Below are 21,529 nucleotides of genomic sequence, written 5' to 3'. Positions count from 1 at the left end.
CTTGCCGAACTCGTTTTTACTTGCATGGCACAAATAATTTTTTGATTCAAATTATACTATTCACTGGAAAGAAAAAAAGTCTTTTTTTTACTAAATTTGAAATAGTTTTCATGTGAAGGTAATGTGATTTTAAAGTTTTTAATGAATTCATAATGTTTATTTTATTACTAAGTAATGCATTTTCATTGCAGAGCTTTTGCTTTTGGAATTTATATATATATATATATATATATATATATATATATATATATATATATATATATATATATATAAACACTCAACCAAGAATCTTTTATAGAATCTTCAATCTGTTTCAGCAAAATGCAAAGTAGGAATCACTGATCACTTAATTAAAGAGTGTTTAATCGTTCATTTTTGAAGCTGCTATAGTTTTAAAAAAGGGCTGTTTTAAAATGACCAAATTATTCAGACAGTTATTAAGTAGAAGAAATTAGGCTTCACTTTTCTGCTTCATTGATTGTATTTGTTAAGCAATAAAATCATGTACTATTCAAAGCATGGGTCTCAAGCTTGAATCCTGGAGAGCCGAAACTCTGCACAGATCCAATTAGTCAAGGTGTTAAAGAATACTAGAGACTATTAAGCAGGTGTGAATTGGTGGTGGTTGGAGCTAAAATCTGCAGAGCTGTGGCCCTTCAGGAACTGAGGGCCTACACACACTATGCTATCCGAACCGTGCCCAGGCCTGTTTCCAAGATTGTTTGAGAAGCGTGAGTGCTCTGAATCTGGTTCACTTGGGCTTGTGTGTGAGTGCAAAACGTGCCTGAGCCCAAAACTGAGAGTGAGACGTGACTTTTAAGGGACTGTTTCATATGGATTTATTAATCATTCTTACTGTTTAATGAACACAAACTGTCATAGATGATTAAAGAGGCAAACCCCTCACTGCACCACAGCTACTCCTTCAGCAAACCTCCTAATTCCTGCAGCACAAGGATTTTATGATTGTTTATGAGCATCAAACGTGGCTGATCTGTTCGACGAAATAATTGACTGCGAGTCCCTGCATATCAAACGACTTTAACGCTATAACTGATGAAATCTCCACTGAGCTGAGTGAAAGTGCTTCTTACTGAACAGTGCATCATTGATGACAAAATTGTGCCCAGGCCTGAATGTGAGTGCAGGCCGTCAGGGAGACGGGAGGGGGGACAAGCGGTTTAAGGCAACTGTACATAGTTTGAGTAGACCCTGTGTTTGAGACCACTGATTTAAAGCAAGGTAGATCCTCAATATTAATCTGCTTAGGGCCCCCAAATATACAGGGCTGGCCCTGAGAATAAATATATATTTTTATGGATATTTTTTCCCACTTGTTAAACCACATTAAATGCTTGATGTCCACCATTTTTTTAAATTTTGATTTTGGTTAATGCGCAGTGACTCGGTTGGTTTATTTATGCAGATTTTTTTATTAGACAGCAAATTTATATAAAAAAAAGGTTGGAAAGAGAAAAAAATTAATTGATTGATAAAGTTCAAAGATCAATTTAAACATCTCTGAAGGTCATTTTTAAAAATAAAATCAGTTGTTTACTGGATGTGTTTGCCTTTTGTTTTTGCAACAATTCAGAAAAATTAGAACATTTATATTTATATTTACTGGCAAATATATCAGTTATTGGTCTCCAAATATAATGAGGTACTGGTCATCCCATATCGATTTTAAATCAGTGCATCCCAGTGCTTTTTGTTTATCTTTTGCTACTGAAGAAAACACAAACCTAAATAATGTCTGTTGTTTTTACACCATTACACCACCACACTTCTTGATGACTCCTAAGAACCCCAGTAAAACAAAAAGGTCCATTGCTTACAAGTAATTGGCAACAATGGTGATGACAATATCTAAAGAGAAACATTATCAAACAGAAGAAGATAGCAGACGCTCCTCCATGTGTGGCTCAGGTCTCCCACAGATCGAAGCTGAGAGAAAGACAGAAAAGGATGTTCTGCTCGGATGGACTCCTCTACATCTGCCCTCAGGGCTTGCGGTTTCTCATTAAATGCAGACAAAGACTCCATGTTTTTCGGCTCCTGACAGGGGCCGGGCTGAATGTGCGGGGACCATAGACATGATCAGCCCATCTGCGGCCCTGACTTGCGGGCCTGCCCTGAGAAAAAGGAAGATCTGTGGAAGAAATCGAGAGCAATAATGCAGTAATCTCGTTTTTCAACTGCGACTGCCACTGCTGATGCACGATGTGTACCAACACATACACGCATGTACACACACACAAAAAGTGAATGTAGCAGCGTTTCAATCCTGGCTTGAAATCTAATCAGCCACATGGGTGCAGGTTGCACGTTTGTGAGTGGTGTGACGAGGGTGCCGTTCGCACTTCTTGTGAGAAGAACAGCAGGAAGGCTGTTTTATTAACCATCTTTCACCATTACCACACCGCCTCCCTTTCCGTCACTCCTTCTCCTCGCTTCCTTACAGCAACGGAAGTTCATCCTACATTGTTTCTATCTCGCCTATTTAGAGTTTCAAGGGCTCAGACCTGTCACGAGGCAGCCAGATGCTTGTATTCACCATGTTCGAATGTAACAGAGATTTACAAAGCTAAAGATTATTGAGCTGCGGTGTCTATTCGAAATAAAATATCCCCTATAATGCTCGCAGTTATTGCCTCTTATGGCCAGGGAGCAGGAACTGTAATCTGGCTATTTTTATCGCATGCGACCATGGAACTATTGTCAGCTTCAGACTTTGTTCTTTGCGGGGATGAGCGCCGCCTCGGGCAGTAATCACTCTGACAGCCCTCTAGTCTCAGAGAACCTCTGGATTTGCGATTCTCCCGCTTCGTGTTCTTTGGATACATCAGGATTTGTAATATTTCAGTCTTCTAGCAGCTCAGACTTTCATATTTCATGACAGACAGCTATGGACAGCACACTCTGATCTAAGAAAAATGTGGTGGGAAGTGATTTGAAAACTGTATCCTGTTTTTCTCTGTCGACATTGCTAATAGTGTACGTTTGATGGATATGTTTACTTTTGTGGCTAACAAATTAGGTTTAATTAACGCAAATTACACTTTTGCTACCAAGTGAGAAAATATAGGTTGTACATGTGGTAATTGGTTGAATGCTTAAAGGAAATCTCCAAACCATCATTTGATCGTTATTTTGCTCATTGCTGCTGGAAGTTTGCTAACTAGACCACCAGCCGTTATATAGAAAGTTAAATCCGAAACTGATTAAAAGTTTTGACATTTGTGGCATGCGGTTCAAAAATTTTGAAGCGTCCCACGGTTTGTAAAACACACAGGCACAATCTTTTTAATAAACTGTGGGATGAGTCGAAATGATTTTCCTTGGAAATCAGCAGGATAGCACAGATGCTGTCAACAAGAGCTTAACTTGTATTTAACCCAGAACCAAGGGCGCAGAAATGGGTAGCATATGTACAGAAGAAGATGCCTAACGGCGATCTCTAGCTTGCAAATCCAGACTGGCTGTCACACATAAAACTCTCTAATGTATGCTTTGTTTCGGTAATGTTTAATGTTCCCATTACATAAAATCGATAGTATCACTCATGCGCCCATCACTTATGGTCAATTTTCATCTGCATTTGGCTGCATTTTTAACCAGCTTTTTATGAATACAATATTTTTGGTTGAAAATTGTCAAACGAAACAAAAGGTTTATGACTGACAGTGATAATAATAAACACAAATTAAGTCTAGTCATGATAATTAGAAACTCTGGTTGGGCACTGGAACCCGGTGCCAATGTGGTACCTATGTAACTAGTATGCACCGAACCGAATCAGCATATCAATTTCGGTGCCTAATTTCGGTGTCACTGGTACTGTGATAAGGACATAAGAAGCATCAAGCACACATAGGTATGCGTTGTGTCACACCATCTCTAAACAATAAATTCTAAACAACTTTGAGGGATATGGACACTGTCATGAATGTTAGGATGTTTGTTCTTGTTGTTTAGGAAGGTATTGAAAGCAACGTGTTCAGTGCGGCATATCTGGTGAGTGACTCCATTCAGATTAATGAACATGCATGACCGCATTCAATGAATTTGCTTGAATTAAGTGTTCTAAAGTATGACTATATTTTACAAGCAAGGATTATGACACAGCAGATGCTTTACAAAAGTTGCATGTAAGGAGGGGAAACACGTCAAATTAATTAAAAATTCAGGGCACATGGCATCAAATTAATGGCAAAGGAATTGAGGTATTGGTCGATGCGAGTATGAAATAAGGACTGGTGGAAGAGTATTGTTTTAATGGAATTTGATACTTGCACGCCGAATGGAAAGAAAAACTTCAGCAGTTCACGATGCGGGTGTCTTTGCTTCTGCACGGTAGGTGCCGAAAATAGTGTAAGATAGCCATGTGTGTATGGAATATCCTGACGCCAAATGCAGCGAAAAGTCCTACATGACGGTAATAGTTTGATTAAGGTGTTTACATGTATGTACTGCACTTCAATAATGCGACTAAATAGGCAGACTCCACATGTCTTAATTAATTTGATTTTTATTTAGATCAATTATCAGGCATTACAGAAGCCTGAGGAGCAAATCAGTGTGGTTTCATAATGGTTTATCCTGTAATTATAAGACTTTTAAATAATACCATATCTAAACACAATGGATAGCTAGTATAAAAAATTAATAAATCAATAAATAGTTAAACAAGCATAAATTGTTAATATAACAACTGTTATAGCAAATGATGCAATATGTATTTAATTATTAAGTTATTCCCTTCAAAGATTTTTTAAATTGGGCTATATTTAACTATATTTTTATATATTTATGAAATTATGAAAGCTTATTTATTATGATAGGATTTTATAGTGTTTTGTATACTGATGTTTTTTATGTTCTTGTTGGGTCTGATGCAACGTAATTCTGTTCAGCATTTCAATTTATTGTGATGTTTTAAATGCCAAAATAAAGGAAACTGAACTGCAACTGAAACCTATGACTTTAGTCAGGTAAGGGTTTACCAAAAAACGCTTTTTACGAGGTAGACTCTAAATCAGACTATTGTGTTAATCATGATAAAATCTGAGTATTGGTGTCCATGTAAACATACTGATTGATAGCTCAAGCCCCAACCCCCAAAGGTGTTAACTAATTTTGATGACATTCTTTTCACAGGTTAGTAGTAAGCTAATTTAATGTTAATTCCATAGTGCATAATACATACATATATATATATATATATATATATATATATATATATATATATATATATATATATATATATATATATATATATATATATATATATATATATATATATATATATAAAAGTATCGATTAAGCACTGGTATCAAAATAACGATACCCAACCCTACTTTTTATTATTATTTACGATTAATTTTCACAAAAATTTATTATTTTAATTTATTTTTTAATATATTTTTTATTCTCATCATTACAGAATAGTTTGCATTATTCCACGTTCTGTGACAGAAACTAGCTTCCATGTTCACCAAAAAAAAAAAAAAAGAAAAAAAGAGAAAATTGTTCAATGTTAACATCTATTTTAAGATAAACACATTATCATTGACCTGTTATAAACAAACACTGCAGTTTATACTGAAAAAGCAATGTTGTTTTGGGAACAGCTGAGCTAATGAATCACTACTGAAGAACGTGGAAACAGATTACTACAAACGCAGAAGGCAGCAATCATGCTCATTTACATACAAACACAGTCACAAAGGCTTTCTTGATCCATTGGCCTGCTTTGGTGATCTAAATTCTCATTTGGGTCTGAGAGCAGCCCTTCATTCGGTCACTGGGGCCAAAAACCCGGCACTGGCTCAACAAGAAACGGACGAGCAGGAGCCAAGTCTAATTAAAAATTGGAGCGCAGATGTTTTGCCTCTTCACTTTCCTCTCAGACACGTCTCCTCGGCATCTAAGGCTTTCATGCCAATGAGACGCACTTTTAGAAGTTCATTAAAGTGATATTACTGGATTTAAACTCGGGGCAATATGCTTGAATATCAGCATGCGGAACGTGACGTGTCAATGTCTGAACTGCGATCCACGCAAAGGCTTTTGCAGCGTGAAGATCGTCACATAATGCTGCAAACTGACAGCTCATTTACATAATGGAACAAGATGACAGTGATTTGTACAGTCAACTTGGTGGAAACTTTCAGAACTAAAACCATTCGTGGAAATGCTAATCCAAACAAGGCTAAAAGCCGCTCGGAATAAAAAGCCCCCTTTGATTTTATTTCCACCAAAAATACATTATAGCACCACAGCGGATTCTGAAACACCTGTTTGTCTCCATCCTCTACAATTTTTCTGATTTTTGACATGTACAACAATAGGTTGATTTGAGATTCTCACACATATTGTCAGACCAAACATATGTTTTTGATTCTTTCAGGCTGATAGCACTTTTTTTTTTCAGCAATGTTAGATAAGTGGAAGGATAGTTTTATAAATCCTTCATGTTGTAGGGACTACACAAAAAAAGATTTCACAAATCCTCATAACTCCTATCTTATCTGTTTAGTTACCATGGTGATGTCAGTTCAGAAATGTACAACTTGTCAGATCTTGAAACAGGATGTTTCTGTGATACGACCCCTGAGATCGGAGCTTTAGAGCACCAGACAGTTCACAGATTTTCTCTGATACACTGGATTTCTGATTTGTATTTTTTCTGATTTATTTTAACATTTTGTTTATTTTTTTCCCCTTTTAAATTTTTTTTTTACACTACTAAAAAAGTAAACATTTCTTTTTTTTATTGTAATGTGTTGTAATGTGATTTTTTTCTTAAATAATTTCATTGTTTTTATTATAGTCTGATATTACGAGTTACTTTAGGATTTTACAATGTATAATACTTCTGTATTTTAATTTAATTCAGTTTTGTAATTTAGAGCACATTCTTGCATGAAAAAATAATAGTAAGGGATAATATTACTTTTCTGAGTAATGAGCAATGCATTACTTTAAAGAAATAAGTAATAATATTTAAGTGTATACATTTTTAGCTCTATACACCAACACAGTCGATTTGAAATAAACAAGATGTGCTTTATTTGCTGTCAGCTTTAATTTAAGGATAATTTACATCCAAATCGGGCAAAGGCTGTAGGAATTACAACAGTTTGCATATGTGCCTCTCACTTGTTAAGGGTCCAAAAGTAAATGGACAGAATAATAATCGTAAATCAAACTTTTACTTTTTATTACTTGGTTTCAAATCCTTTGCAGTCAATTACAGCCTAGAGTCTGGAACGCATAGACATCTCCAGACAATTGGGTTTCCAGTGGTGCTCTGCAAGGCCTTTACAGCTACCGTGTTCAGTTCCTACTTATTCGCATTTTCTCATCAGTTTTGTCTTCAGCAAGTTAAATGCATGCTCAACAGGATTCATATCTGGAGATTGACTTGGCCATTGTGTAACATTTAACTTCTTTCCCTTAAATTTTAATGTGTCTTTTTACATTTTTTTAAGTTTAATCAATTTATTTGAAAAAAAAAAAAAATTGCTAAATTAAAAATAACGTAGTATGGCTGGACAATATGGCATAAATGCAATCTTGATAATTATTTTGCATATTAAACATTAATAATATATATTTCGATATAAGTTGTTGATGCTTCCAGCTTTAAAAGAGCATCCCAACAATGCCTTAGGCCATAAAGATTAGACAGTGCAATAAATATATTTTTTTAAATATTGTTTATTAACAAAAACAGATTACACATTAGTCTGATTATTTTGGAGATTAGGATTTTCTATAATATATTTATGATACACAATATAAAAAAAATAGTCTAAAGAACTGTATACAGTACACAAACAAAAATATAGTTATTGGAATATCTAATAATAACAATTACAGAATTATGTTAAAATGAATGTTTTATTTAATTAAAATGGAAAAAATCATCATTAAAATATGCAACAGTTTAACAGCTAATACTACTGGTGGGAAAGTGAATCAAACTCGCTAAACAATACTGGGTGTTGTAGCATATCTCTAATATTAACACAACTTTAGATGCCTATTGTTGCATATGTCTGCTGTGTGATTGGCTCTTTGCATTGATTAATATCCAGAAAAAATGTCTATAGTTTAACATCGTTATCGACATAAATTTTATAGCAATTCGATATGATATTGTTAATCAGCCCAGCGCTATAACGCAGTCAAGTTAAATCCTGCACTCAATGAGAGAATGTGGGAACAGATAAAAACAAAGTTGGCAGAGCCTTACATTTCTGTGATGGACGTATTTGAACACATTGAAGAAAAGGAAAAGGGGATTGTCTCAATGGACAGTGATTTTACGTAACTAATAACACAAATTACAAAAGTAGCAAACATAGCTTTACACTTTAATTTTCATATATATATATATATATATATATATATATATATATATATATATATATATATCCTGCAAGTTTTGAAAGAGATCAAGCCTCAGGTAAGAAAAAGTAATGCAAAAAAAAAAGTAATTCATTACTTTCAATTTAACTTTCCCCAACACTGGTTATGAAATCATCAATATTTGTTGGATCAAATTAGATTTTCCACAACAAATGAAAACATTTGGTAATCTGTCTGTCATGTATTTCTGAGGGAAAAACCCTGTCATTTTTATTTGAAATGTTTACAGTTAAGCCCATACATATTTGTATGTCGAACCGATTTTAACATTTTTGGCTCTAAACACCAACACTATTGATTTGAAATTAAACTAACAAGATGTGCTTTAACTGCAGACTGTCAGCTTTAATTTGAGGGTATTTAAATCCAAATCATGTGAACGCTGTAGCAATCACAACAGTTTGCATATGTGCCTCCCAACTTGTTGAGGCACCAAAAGTAATTAGACAGAAAAATAATCATAAATCAAACTTTCACTTTTTAATACTTGGTTGCAAGTCCTTTGCAGTCAATTACATCCTGAAGTCTGGAACGCAATGACATCACCAGACACTGTTTTTTATTTATTTCGGGTGGTGCTCTACCAGGACTCTACAGCAACTGGCTTTAGTTCCTGCTTGTTCTTGAGGACTTTTCCCTTCAGTTTTGTCTTCAGAAAGTGAAATGCATGCTCAATTGGATTTATATCAGGAGATTGATTTGTCCATTGCATAACGTTCTACTTCTTTCCCTTCAAAAACAGCGTTCACCTGATTTGGATGTGAATACCCTCTAATTAAAGCTGACAGTTTGCAGTTAAAGACAATCTGGTTAGTTTTATTTCAAATCAATTGTGTGGGTGTATGGAGCCAAAAAATTTTGAATTGTGTCGGTCTAAATATTTATTGACCTAACTGTATGACAAAAAATCCATTCTATCGAAATCATCTTATGCTAATATTAAAAATCCGTGGCACACGTCCGACTCGAAAGCAGCTTTTCAATTAAAAGCATCCGTTATGTCAATTAAGAAGCAGCCGTAGCGTCATACATATCGCGGGGGTCTCATCAAAAACGCTGATTCATGTTCAGAGCAAGAACTCATCACTCTGCCGGCGTTTCGGATGCGAGCTCAGCAGTGCTGCTTTCACTCCGAGTAACCCATGCCATCTGCCACGCTCAGCGCTCCCCGCTGAGAGACCATTAATTACCAGATTCACTCTGTGGGACAGTGGCAACTCAAACACTCACTTTAAGCGCTTAAGTGCATGCCAGGAAATCACAAGTTATTTAATCTATCACTTAATTAATTCATTTATTAATTAGAGACTTTTGAATATACCGTTAATGTGCTGATTATACATCCCATGTACATTTTTTCCTACACTCCATGAGCCTTTGAGGGAATTATAAGAGTGACTTAAGTTAAAGACAGTTCACCAAAAAGGGATAGTTCACCCACTATTTACTCACCCTGAAGTGGTTCCTGACCTTTATGAGTTTCTATCTTTTGTAGAACCATCGTGTACCCGTTGACATAATTTGTATTGGTTTGTCCTACTGTAGAGGTCAATGGTTAGCTATATGTTTCGAGTTTTCTTCAAAATATCTTATTTTGTGTTCAACAGAATAAAGAAAGATAAATGGGTTTGGAACAAGTGGAGAGTTAGTAAATCATGACATACATACATACATATATATATATATACATACATACATATATATATATATATATATATATATATATATATATATATATATATATATATATATATATATATATATATATGACTTTTCACTTGTGGGTGAACTACTGTATCCCTTTAAATTTAAAACTGTGTAAATAAGGTGACTTTATTCTCCACGAAGTTCATCCATTGACAATTAAAAGGACATGAACAAGAGCAAATCCTTAAAACCTTTGTCTTTCTGCACCAATTTTATGGATGATGTTGTTTATTATGCAATATTATTGGAAACAGTAGGGCTGCACGATAATGGAAAAATCAGATATTGCGATATTTTATTTTTCTGCATACAGTTTCACAAGATGGCTTGAATGAGCAATGTCACTTGAGCAGCAGTGCGATATGTCTGTATATTAGCACTGGTGGGAGGTGTGCGTTGGCTCGAGCCCGCAGGCCGACGGCCTTAGTGTCCCACTAGTAACAATATACAGCCACATTACACTGCTACAAGTGTGATATTGCGTTTATACAGTTTTAACAGTTCGACGGCATAATCTTGTATTCAAAAAAGAAAATCAAATATTATTTTAATAATATTTTCATAATATTTTAATGATTCTCTAGCATAAAGTCTAAAGCAGGGGTCACCAATCTAGGTCCTGGATATATGTATACCCAGTATACCCATGCATACCCAGCAAGACCTTGATTAGCTTGTGCAGGTTTGTTTGATTAGGGTTGGAGCTAAAATCTGCAGGACACCGGCCCTCCAGGAACAAGTTTGGGGACCACTAGTCTAAAGTGATGACAAAACAGGTGATTTTGCTCAAATATTAAAATTATAAGGCTGAATGGCATGACATGCCATCAGTCTACAAAGATTTGTCATTGTTTCTCTGTTGCAAGGTGATGACAATAATTAACCCTGAAAAAGCCAAAGCAACGCAAACTCTGTGGCTTTGCAAAAATTAATAAAAGGGTCAAACTCACCACAGATGAGGAGAAACACATGCAGAAACATCATGAACCAGATTACTGTTGTGTTTGCGATAAGGACAAGTGTGTTCTTTCTGCTTACCTAACTAGTCTGCAGGAACGAACACAGGAGACTCATTAGAAACAGATGACCAACCAAAAAGTAACTCAGGGTTATACAAAGAGTGGCCAACACAAAATACATATGTTCCTCATCTCACACTCAACACACTACAATTGTTATGGTATAATCACAGCACTACAACATACAAAACAACAGTAACAGTAGTAAAATACAGAAAAAAAAACATAATGTAATAAAATAATATAATTTTAACATAATAATATAAAATAATCAAAGTGTAAAAATATTTTTTTTGTTTTTACCATTAGAAAAAAAATTGTCAAATTAATAGTTTTTCTCTAAATAAGCAGAATTATCTGCCAGTGGGGTAAGTGAACTAATCTTGTTTTCTCTTTGAAATGTAGATATTTACCCTAGAAACAAGAAAAAAAAAATTAATTATGTTTTTTTTTTTTTTTTTTTTTTTTTTTTTTTTTGCATAAATCATATACATTTTGTATAAATACGGTAATACATTGTGCTGTCCTAACTTGGATAAAGAGCTTTGGCCGCAGATATGCTTGTGATACTATTTTCTTTTTATAACATTAAGCAGAAAAAAGCAGAAAGTACCTCTCATGCAGTTTTCATTATGCATATGACATATTTTTTAGCACAGAATTATATTTAAAATGATCAGTTTGAGTTCTTCTGAACGCTGGGCCCCCAAACCGGAAGTTCAGCCCCATAACACAGTCATCATATCTGAAAAGTGGGGATAACATTCGAGGAGAAACCGACAGAATGTTTCACGAGCAATTACATTTGTGCACACAAGTTTTAATGATGTTCTGCTGTATGGCACTTATGGGCAACATTCACCTGGTTTGCAGTTATGATGCAATGCCAGCAAAGCCCCATTTCTCTCTCTCTCAGTGTTAGACTCCCAGTGCTTGATTATCCAGTAAAAAAAGCCCCAGACTAATCCCGCTCAGACACCCTTCCTCTTTGGTTTAATATCTTAATTGGAGAGAGAGAGAGCACGAGTGGAAGAGAATCAAACTAGCCCACCACTTTGGTTCTCTCTATTTTTCTTGCCTAGATGAAGCTGGAGTGCTGATGTCAGGACAGTGCTGTTTCTGTGGTAATGAGCTGTCAGCGATATGAAGCTGGGCACTCGATTCCTCACATCACCCATCCCCCCCTTTTCCAAATCAGGGCCAGAGAGCAGAGAGCCAGAGAAGCGTTTTCCGGGAAGAGCCCTGGGGACAACAGTGTCAGAGACGTGGAGTAAGAGCGAGCCCAGGAACGGTCAGCTCAGTTGCAGGCTGAGCCAGTGCTGTAATTAGGCCTTTAGATGTCGTCTCATGAATGGAGGGCGGGAAAAGCACCACTCGGGGAACAGGCATCTCCTGGACTGAAACAGGGCCTGTCAACTTTTTGGGACCGAGGGACCCTCAACCCCAGACTCCCAGGAGTCCAACGACTCGATGATAGAAAGATACTCTGAAATTCTTTGATATTCATGTCGTCAAGAAATATTTGGACGCAAGTGTTGACCTACTTTCTCAAAAAAAAAAACATTTTCTGGAATTATTTTGTCACATGACTGATGTACCACAAAGAAAGATAATTTAATACAACAAACAAGATTGTTTTATCACACACACACACACACACACACACACACACACACACACACACACACACACACACACACACAAACACACACATATATATATATATATATATATATATATATATATATATATATATATATATATATATATATATATATATATATATATATATAATGTTAGGGGTGTCAAAATTAATTGTTTCTTCGATGCACCACAAAGCAGATGCATACAATTCGGTAACAGTTCAGTAATAATTCACAATTGGTTATTACGCACTGATATCATTTATCTCACATGCGCTATGAGGTGAGAGCAAGTAATTAAAACTGCTTTAAAATAGTACACAATACTTTAAAATAGAACACAAAACTGTAACCACGGCTATTATTAGTAAGATTTAAAAAGGAGGCGTGGCACCCAACCCCACCCCTAACCCCAAACGTCATTAGGAGATAAGCAAATCGTATTAAATTGAACGAATTAGATTGTACGACTTCATACAAATTAGTCACTATATCAAAAAGTTACAAATTGCCAAGGTACGAATTGCCAAGTTACAAATTGCCGTGAGATTGTGTTGGGTGTAATGGATCATGGTTGAGCCGTACAGATCACAACCCACAGTTCAGAATGCCCGTGGATTAATAACTTTTTGAACTTGTAGTTAATCCAACATTTATAATAATAATAGAGTGATCGTATCCCGCATTAATCAAATATGAAAGTATGAAAGCAATTTGGCTTTCTTGTAAAATATAATGATGATGGAAAAAGTTGTGGTGGGACGTAAATGCTTTCTTAGCATATTAACTAAAGGTGTTTTGTGTCACTGTTTGTTTAGCCTGCATTATTGCATTCAGTGTAAAGCTGCACAATTAAACATTGAAAGATTGGGATCTCAATTCAAACCTGTGCAACATGAATGATAAATGATAATGATTTGCCTATGTTTATTAATCCTTCGAAGTGCTGCATTGAAATCTGTGTTTGATCGAGAAAGGTTCAGTTTTTGCACTTTTTCAGTTAGTTACAAACAATTAAATAACACACAAGTACTGGGAGAACGGTTTATAGTTTAGATATAAACACCAATGTTTATGGTAAAGATTAATATCACAGTTTAATGCAACTTGATGCTGGTGAATGTTGTAGCAATTACATTGAGCAACAAATGGGTGGTGACAAACAACCATCAACATTATGTCACTAAATCGTTTTCAAAAATGATCCCCCTATAATGAAACATAAATATGTATGTGTAAATGGTTGAATCATTAATTGACAATAAATTTGATATGTAGTACAAAATGTTACATTTCAATATTAAGCATTATCTGCAACAACATCATTTTTCGTATTGAATATATTACTTTTTTCAACTGGTTCTTTATTGATTTTTATTTTAATTAAAATTACAGGTTCTAAGTTTTGTTTGTTAAAACCAATATTTAAACTAATTTTTGTATAAATAAAAAGCAAATGACATTTGTCTCCTCCTTTTTTGCTGATCTGAAAAATCCAAAGCAATTTGTGATCCGTTAGACTACTATTTAGAGCCAATTGCAGCCCTTTCTATTGACCGCATAAACACAATGACCAATCATAGGTGTTTAAGAACTGGCTTGACAATGCTAAGAAAGCAAATGGGATAGTATTTAAATTAGTTTATTTGCAATAAATACTCAAGTTTTCTTCAGTGCATGTATTTGAGTTTTGTTTAAAACATTCAAAGGGAGTGTTTTGAGCAGGTAAAATTTAAGGTACAGTTCATATTTTTACTGCTTGTATTAAAGGACAAAATTGTATTACAAGTATAATAAAATTAGAAATTTTAATACATTAGTTCTTGTGTTGTGAAGATAAATATAACTGTGCATGGATAGCATCGTCAGTGCACTGTGATGCACCGAGATATCAAATTGAACTGAATCTATGGCATGGTAATCGTAACCAAACTGTAGTGTAGGTTTATACCCCTAATACACACACACACACACACACACACACACACACACACACACACACACACACACACACACACACACACACACACACACACGTTTTTTACCCTGATATTTGTATTTTTTATTTTAATATTAAAAAAATTTCTTAGTTGTAATCAGATTAAATAATAATCAGAATTAAAAGTGAACATTCATTTTATTTTAAGTACTAATAACCCATTCATCGCTCTACTCCTCTCATCTCTCTCTCGCACACCCAGCAGTTCCCTCATGACTCCCCAGGGGCCCCACAGACCCCCAACTGACAACTCCAAGTCTGAGGGATTGATTTAATTCAGCCGCCGCTAATAAGACAAACAAACAGCCGAGCTCAGGGCTGTTCCAGGCCACGCTTGTAAGCCACACTGATGCCGCCATGCCTCATCACAAGGAGATGTGTCATAAAGAAGGTTTGCGCAGAGCTTGTCGCAGCAGCGCTGCCAGTTAAACACGCACGAGGCCTCTGAGAACACCGCTGTACACTAGACTGTTTTCCATTTACTGAGCTGCTGTCCCGAGTGCTGGAGACGGCGTTCGCAAAGATCACTACAGGCTGTCAGAGCCGCTGATCTCCGGAGCGGCTGATCTCTGGGGCAGAGACGAGCTGCAAAAAGAGGAATTCAGACTGCTCCAGTTGGTTTAACTGCACATTACTTTACAATTTGAAAATGACAACACAATCATTTTCGCCTATTCACAGAGGATTATCTCAATGCACAATGGAGGAAACGTAATTAGCTCATTATTCACATAGTAAGCCAAAACATGTCACAATGGCGCATTAGCAGTTGCTATTGTCAGGATAGCTGAGCGCACAGGCTCTCGTCGCTCTCTCTTTGGAATAGAAAAGATGAATACAGTAGAGGAAATTTGGCAATTTTGCTTATTTACATTGTGCCACGTAGACTTGTCATCTGTGCAGAAATGCACGTTCTCTTGGCTGCTGTTGTTCACAGTTCATATTCAGCACATGCAAGTTATGTTTTGCTGCATTGATTTGAGCTTGCAGCTTCGTGGCTCTGTCCATGGTGCTGAACACATACACTACACTGTGTATGTGTTACAGTATATTAGTTGAGGTTACAGGTAACAATAAGCCTGTACGTGAATACATCAAATGAAAAGGGTGTACTGTTAAAAATAAAAAACAAACTGGAAAAAACTTGAGCAGAAACGGTGTAGTTGGAAATGTGAGTTTATTATGTTGTGTGAAACTAAACAGGAGTCTTTCCTTAGAACAGCGGTTCCCAAAAAGGGAGGGCAATGAAGGGGGGCGATTTCCAAGAATTAAATTCATTTTATTAAACTACTCGACTTACCATATGTTATATATAACCTACATAAGAACAAAATAGTAGTTAATAGTAACATTGTTGACATGTTAATAATAAACCTGCAAACAACATGCAACTAAAAAGCCATCAATCTTCCAATTTTTTTGTTTTGTCTTTTGTGACCCCTTGGGTGATTACCAGTGGTGGAAAGAGTACTGAAAAGTCATACTTACGTAAAAAAAAGTACTGTTACTTGCCTAAAAAATGTTGTGCAAGTAGAGTAAAAGTACCTCTTGTAAATATTACTTAAATTATGAGTAAAAAGTACCTTTCAAAAGTACTCATGAATTGTGAGTAGTGAGTATTACGCTGTAAAAAGCGGATTAATTTTCATGTAATTTGTGGATAAGTGTAAACGTAACATTCTGTAGTGCATTTAGTTATTGCCCAGCAGGCAGACAACATCATACAGCAAGATGTTAAAATTAGGTTAGATTTAGGTTGTGATGTCGATGACCAAATTTGATGTCTAGCCAACGTCTAAGGACAATGTTATTTTGATGTCCAATAGTGGTGTCAAATAACATTAATATTTGGTTGTTTTGAGGTTGTGTGCGAAAATGACCTAAATCTAATGTCGAGCCAATATCTTAAACCAACGTCAAAGTAGTAACGACACAATAATGTCAAGCTGTAACATCATTAGACGTTGATATTTGCCTGATTTTAGGCTGAACCTTGAACATTGACGTCGGCCTGATGTTGAGTTAAATTATGCTACTGTAAGTAATTTTTATTCACCAATAATTATCCAGTACCAATAGCAGAAGTTAACGTCAGAGCTTATCGATACTTCTGTGTTTTAGAATTTAGCATTGACACCGATAAAGTACTGCGTTACGGTACCCATCCCTATCTCTGATAGGGTGGCATGGCGGCCCAGTGGTTAGCACTGTTGCCTCACAACAAGAACACAGCTGGTTTTGCCCCTCACCAGGCTGGTTGGTGTTTCTGTGTGTGGTTTGCATGGTCTTTCCGTGTTCGCGTGGGTTTCCCAGTTTCCTCTAACCACCCTAAGACATACACCATAAGTAAATTGACTACTCCAAAATAGCATCTTAAGACAACTCTTAGCCAGATATATCTCAGGACGTTCACAAGAAGGGTAGTTCTCGAGACCTACTTGAGCTCAAAAACCCATCTCCTCCACCAAACGGGAGGGAGCCCTGGGATCGAGGATATTCTGAGCTCTGGGCTCTCTCCCGAGACAGCATGCCAAATATGCTTTATCATCAATCAACAGGTAAGTGTGAACTCTTGATAACTTGAAAAAATTAAGATAGAAATATGTTACAGCAGAATTGCTACTGTACTGTAATGTTGTAACAATACTACAATTGAAGAGGTTAGATGCAAAAACCTCTAAATACCTCTAATAATATTACAATACATAGAATCAAAAAACCTCAATCATAACATATATCTACATAAAGAATTATTAACATGGCAATATTAATATAGTACTTGAAAAAAATCACTTGCCTAAAGTGTCATTTACAGTAATTAGCAGAAATTTTTTCAATGTTATATTTTGACAGTGCCTATTTCATGAATGCAACATATATAAACTACAACAGGTAAACATGTCAGCCGTGTAGACGCAGAGGCTGTATACATATTAGCTCACATTTGCTGCAACAATACATTTAATTAACATCATGCTTGAGATTTCATCATGCTTGAGATCTCATTGAAACTGATGAATGTTATTAATTAAGCTATCACAGAAATAACTTTGCCTCTAGTTTTAAGAGGAAAATATTGACTATATTATGTTGTGAAATGCAAACAAATACAACTATATTTCTTCATCAGGTTAAAAGTGATAAATGTAACACACAAGTAAACAAACATGTGGAATAGATTGCAACACATAGGGTTCATATAAACAATCGTTGAGAATGTGAAATCACATTGTGTTATAACCAATTCTTTAAAGAATGACTGCATGTAAACAAAAAAGTTTTTGCAGGTCTGGTTCAAGCAAAATGAAAATGATGCCATAATTTACTCATTCTTATGTCACTATAAACATGTGTGAATTATTTTTTTCTTTAAAAGGGCAAGTCAGATTAAATTTTTCCCTCAACAAAAAAATGTGTTCTGCTGAGAATCAATCTAATAGTAAAAGTCTAATAGTATTTTTTATTTAATTTTTTGCCCTACCCAGCACCGGGAAACACCCATACACACTCATTCACACACACACACACACACACACACACACACACACACACACACACACACACACACACACACACACACACACACACACACACACACACAATAAATAGCAAAATAAATTGTCACGAAATCGTGTTTGATATCATTTAATAATGATAATTATTGAAAATATTTTAACAATACATTTACGAAATGTAAAGTTTGTAACCACTTTATTTTAATTTACCAACATTACTGAGGCAAATAGATTTAATAGTCAGTAACAAAAAATATTTAAACAAAATATCTGATCTCTTTATAATAAAATAAACAAAAGTGTTAAAGAGACTCTTAAACTTGATAAATAGAATGTTACAAAGAGTGTGCAATGGTAAAGGTGAATCAACATCTGTAAGGTGTAAATAATAATTACACTAAACCTCAAACTCTGTAAACAAAGTAAATTATGATCATTTAATTAGAGTTTTTTAAGTAAAGGAAACAGCAATATATATTATACAAATGAATATATAACCCCTATGCTAAAAAAATCTTTCAGATGGGAGCTAGTGGCTGGGATACACAAGAAAAGAGACCAAAAAGCCACTCAGGCGACATCTTTTTTTTTTAATTTATGTAGTCCTCACTGCTGCTATACGGCACTCATTTTCGCATGTGTTGTTATTCTGACCTGACGTGACAAGCGTGAATGCAGGGTTTCTTTCATCATTTTCAATGCACTTTGCCCCCCTGGCATCTTTCATAACTAGGCGACTGAATTATTTTCTCAGACGATGTCAAATAGACAAATCATTGCTGCAGCTCCGATGCAAGTTTATGGAGAAAAGTAGAAAACTCTGCAGTGTTTGGAATGCGCTGTGTTAGTCTGAGGTAATTAGTCCTACCATACTGAAATGTGTATATTCCATACAAAGTGTGAAGCAGATTGGTTACTTGCATTAATAAACGTGCGCTTAGATGTTTTTTTTAACTGAGGGGGCCTGGAAAATGCACGCGCAACATGTGTGCATCACTTACCTCTGTGCAAGTCATGTACCTCCATTGGAAATGACAAACTTACACCTAGGGCTGGCCGATAAAATTGGTACCAAATATTTATTGACCAAACAATATTGTCAGTAATTATAAAAATAAAGTTTGGTATGATGTTTCTGTAGGATGCGCTATAGATATATTAAAATGTGGCTGGTAAACGCATGCCTCGGAAGCAATGCTAATAAGCCATTTTCAATAGAGGCACACGACTTGCTATGAGAGAACATGGTGTGCAAGTGGCACACAAGTGACGCGCACACATTTTCCAGGCAGACCTAGTTGAAAAACAACTAAACTTTTCAGAATGCCCCGAGTGCGCAATTCGTGTAAGTACAACTCACCAAACTGCTTTACACTTTGTATTCAGTAATAATGACAGACTAATTACGTCAAGCAAACATAGCGCATCCAAACATTGCAGTGTTTTTTTACTTTTCTTCTTTGCATCGGAGCTGCAGCAATTTGTCTGATTGTCATTCTCTGAGAATGTGCGCTCAGCAGCCACATTTTAATAAAACTATAGCCTTCAAACCAAAACATCATACCAAACTTTTTTATCATTATTGACAATGGTGATCGGTCAATAAATACAGACATCGATTTAATCGCCCACGCCTACACTATGGACAATTGAAATTATTAGGTTCATCTATAGTGTATGTCTTCAGACTGTGGGGGAAACCCGATCACCTGGAGGAAACCCACACTAACGGGGGAGAAAAAGCAAACTCCACACAGAAATGCCAACCGGTTCAGCCGGGGATCAAACGGCAACGATCTATTTGCTGTGAGGCGACAGTGCTAACCACTGAGCCACCATGCCACGTTTAAAATTTTATACTCTTACTAAACATAAATATCATTTAAGAATTGGTTATTCTTTATCCCAGTTTTGTAAAAGTAATGTGGGTTTTTAATAACATAAAGCTGAAGAATTGTTGACACACAGGTTCTGCCTGAGGAGGTAGGCTACAGTACAGATCTGTAATCCTCAGTCCCAAACTTTACTCTTTATGAAAGCTTTTTGGTGTCTACGCTAAAATGAAGTACCCTCGGGTTTAGCTATTTGAATATGAACACAAAAAAAAAAGATAATTTTTATGGAGGATTACAGCGTGTTGGTTTAATTAAAACACGGTAGTTTTAAAAAATGTATTACTCTCATTTTTTCCCCTCTGCCTTTTCCCAACCTTTTCTGACACTGTGTTAATCCCACACAGCTCCAATTAATGACAAAATATATATTGATTTGTAGTTTGTGCGGATCCACACTGTTTCTCTCTTATAAATGTTGTGTCATTTCAGTAATTAGCCTCTGGATAATATAAATGTTGGAGTTTGGGCTTGTGTTTGGACTGCCAGCCAAGAGCAGTGGAAGGAACTAATTACCAGCCACGCGCCTGCAGAGTCAAAACCTCCACCCACCCACCCACACACACACACACACACACACACACACACACACACACACACACACACACACACACGGTTAATTAAACTGATGCATACATCCGTACGTATACACATAAAGAAATTGTAAATCTTTCATCTTTTTCTATATAAACAGCCATTCCTCATTGCCATTCACAAATGCATTCAGAGGCGCTGTAAGATTTCTGCAAAGTGGAAAACAGATGGAATTGCCAGAATTGTCAGCATAAAGCTAAATGTCTTGGAAATTGGCAAATTTTGGATATATACATCAAAATAGTGCTATATGCATGATATAACTGATATATGATAAATTGTTTTTGAATGTTAAAAGTATTTCAGAATATGAAGATTGCATGTCTGTGTAAATATATATATATATATATATATATATATATATATATATATATATATATATATATATATATATATATATATATATATATATATATATATATATATATACTCGTACATATAACTTTGGCCCAATCCCAATTCTACCCCTTAGCCCTTCCCCTTACCCCTGATTTGGCACGTTCATGTGAGGGGGTAGGAGTTTCCCAATCATTTTTAGCTTGAAGGTGTAGGGCTAAGGAGAAGGGCTAGATACCCTTCCAAACGGAGATTTTTCAGGACCACACTGTAAACCACGGGGTAAGAATACACCAGCTACCATGGTAGCATGGCTGCACATGGAAGTAAGGAGACAGTGTTTACAGTGTCTGCTATAATGTTAATGTTGCTTTTTAGATGTTCA

The 21,529-nt window shown here is 35.6% G+C and overlaps 2 long non-coding RNA genes across 5 annotated transcripts in view; one reads left to right on the top strand and one right to left on the bottom strand.

The window, feature by feature from the left end:
• Positions 1–11,235, bottom strand: part of LOC141376357 (uncharacterized) — a 31,803-nt gene extending 20,568 nt beyond the window's left edge. The window contains exons 1-2 of one of the 2 annotated variants that reach the window (XR_012386294.1): positions 11,097–11,235; positions 1,441–2,152 (exon numbers count right to left, since the gene is read on the bottom strand). This is a non-coding gene — a long non-coding RNA (uncharacterized lncRNA). Of the gene's footprint in view, positions 1–1,440; positions 2,153–11,096 lie in introns of those variants that run through there. The other variant, XR_012386295.1, reaches the window with a different exon arrangement.
• Positions 1–21,529, top strand: part of LOC141376355 (uncharacterized) — a 974,232-nt gene that overhangs the window by 844,520 nt on the left and 108,183 nt on the right. The window lies entirely within an intron of this gene.

This window comes from Danio rerio, chromosome 10, assembly GCF_049306965.1.
Source record: "Danio rerio strain Tuebingen ecotype United States chromosome 10, GRCz12tu, whole genome shotgun sequence".
In the NCBI taxonomy this organism is placed as follows: domain Eukaryota; kingdom Metazoa; phylum Chordata; class Actinopteri; order Cypriniformes; family Danionidae; genus Danio; species Danio rerio.
This window is presented reverse-complemented; position numbering and strand designations above follow the sequence as displayed.